Source organism: Schistocerca nitens, chromosome 3 (genome assembly GCF_023898315.1).
Source record: "Schistocerca nitens isolate TAMUIC-IGC-003100 chromosome 3, iqSchNite1.1, whole genome shotgun sequence".
Taxonomy (NCBI): Eukaryota; Metazoa; Arthropoda; class Insecta; order Orthoptera; family Acrididae; genus Schistocerca; species Schistocerca nitens.
In genome coordinates this window covers 775,436,645-775,438,880 of record NC_064616.1, presented here as the reverse complement: position 1 = coordinate 775,438,880, position 2,236 = coordinate 775,436,645, and the positions used below count along the sequence as shown (strand labels likewise).

The following is a 2,236-nucleotide window of genomic DNA, read 5'->3' as shown; positions in this document are numbered from 1 at the left end:
ATAGGGCGACTGGAGGCTGGTCACACACAGCAGGTCATAGCATGGGCCCTCCGTACGCCACAAAGTGCGATTTCAAGATTATGGCAACGATTCCAGCAGACAGGAAACGTATCCAGGCGCTACAGTACGGGACGTCCACAGTATACAACACCACAAAAAGACCGATATCTCACCATCAGTGCCCGCAGACGGCCGTGGAGTACTGCAGGTAGCCTTGTTAGTAGTGATGGGCTAAACTGCGATTTTCCGATATCAGTGAATGCTACTTTTCAGTATCTGTTATTCTTAACCGCGATTTGTCGCAGTTAAGAGTCGCAGTTAAGGAAAATAGGTCGTGTATCCCTCCGCCACTGCTATTTCTGCGATTTCTCCTACTTCCGCGATTTCTGCGACTTCTGCTACTTCTGTGACTTCTGTTACTTCTGTGACTTCTGCGATTTCTGCTACTTCTGCGATTTTTGTGACTTCTGCTACTTCTGTGATTTCTGTGACTTCTGCTACTTCTGCGATTTCTGTGACTCCTGCGGTTTCTGCGACTTACCACCATATGAAAAAGTTACATCTGTCAACACAGAAAATTGCATCGCAACAAACCTGTCATTGGCAAGTATGTTTTACGTTTTTTCTTCCGTTGGCTTTAATTTTGTATTAAAGAAACAACTGTGAAAATATTAATAGTGTAATTAATATATAAGTAGCCGTAAAGTACCGTAATAGTTCATGTTTAGAAAATGAATTCTAACATATTGTTATGTTCACAGGTACCTGAACTACATTTCAGTCACTCAGTAAAGTGATAACTCAAAATATCATTGTCAGCAGATCTGAAGAAATTTGCCACTGCGTCTTTAGACCGTTTTCGTCAGACGAGAGGTTAGTTTCTAAGCGTTTTGACGGACTTAATTACTTCAGTGAGATCGTTCTTGCAAATGTGACATTCATTATAGCAAATATTAGCAATCTACTCTGTCAATTATAGTGCTAGTAATTAGTGACAGCAAAAATTGTTTAATAATCCTTGTGTTTTTGCAGACGCAGTTCTGACTCTGATTACTGGTTGCTGTACGTATCTATCCACATCAAGGCTGTTGAGAGAGATTCGTGAAGATTCAAGACAGCTCTTAGAGGATTTGCAGTTTAAAAGTGAAATAATTGTGAAATAAGTGTGTGAATGATTAAACTGTGTTTTATTGAAGTTGTTGTGCGATTTTAAAGGCGTAGTAAATGTTAAATACAATGAGTGAATAATAAAAATCTTATTTTCCACATGTTAAGCCGTCCAATACCCGTAATTTTCCGCCACTTACTTATTGGTAAACACTTGTTGGAGAGTGACATGCAGCCCCCCCTCCCCCCCTTTCTCCACAATCTTGGTGTGACACTGACCTGTAACATATCCCGAAGTCTACAATATGCATTTGAGCCTTTTGATGTGAAAGTGGGAAGTACAGATCTTCCAGTTAAATCAGGAATAGCTTAAGTGCATTACTTGAAAGTAACACAGGAAAAGCTTACTTACGTAGGTGGTAGTAGTGTCGGCAAAAAGTTCTTGTGTGTGAAGTTGCCATGTAGAACACCAGGTGTAAAACTTTTCTCCCGAGTCTTGAACTGTGTCGGAACAAAAGTGAGGCATTCATATGACTGTTTTCATTTCACTACACTTATACAGATGTCTGAGTTCTGCTGTGTTAACATTGCAAAGTCCTGTAGGCATGTGGAGTATTAACCAAAACTGTCATATTGGAAGCAGAATCAAACACATTTGTTACGTTACTTGATATTTTCAGGAGAAAAAGGCAATGTTGCTTCTTATTAATATAATACATTCAGAGTCACAGCAGTATTTGACCAACCATAACTGATGCTGAATGTGCATGTCGTCATACAATATGAAAGGCTTATTTCAATAGAGGTACAAGTCCATTACCTCCACTTTTCTGTCTATAATGCTTCTGAAATTAATGATCCAAGCAAACATAAATAAAGGTTCATCTCTAGCAAGAAGCCATATGCTTGAATATTTCTGGTATCTCAACTGCAGATTTTTCAGCGCTCATTTAACTTTACGACTCTGTATCTCAAAATGAACAAAAATGGACTTGTACCACTATTGAAATAAGCCCTTCATATGCACACATAGCACATCGATCTCGTGAGCCACAAGGCTCTCATTACGAAGTACGTACGTCGGTCAACAGATGGCACTAGGAAAAGTATGTTAACTGCGCTTTTTAGT

General features: G+C 39.4%; 1 long non-coding RNA gene across 1 annotated transcript; it reads left to right on the top strand.

Annotated features, from left to right (window-relative positions):
• Positions 1-548: 548 nt before the first annotated feature.
• Positions 549-1,179, top strand: LOC126248222 (uncharacterized). The gene is made up of 3 exons (XR_007545430.1): positions 549-607; positions 762-873; positions 1,033-1,179. It is a non-coding gene; the product is annotated as an uncharacterized LOC126248222 (long non-coding RNA).
• The last annotated feature ends 1,057 nt before the right edge of the window (positions 1,180-2,236 follow it).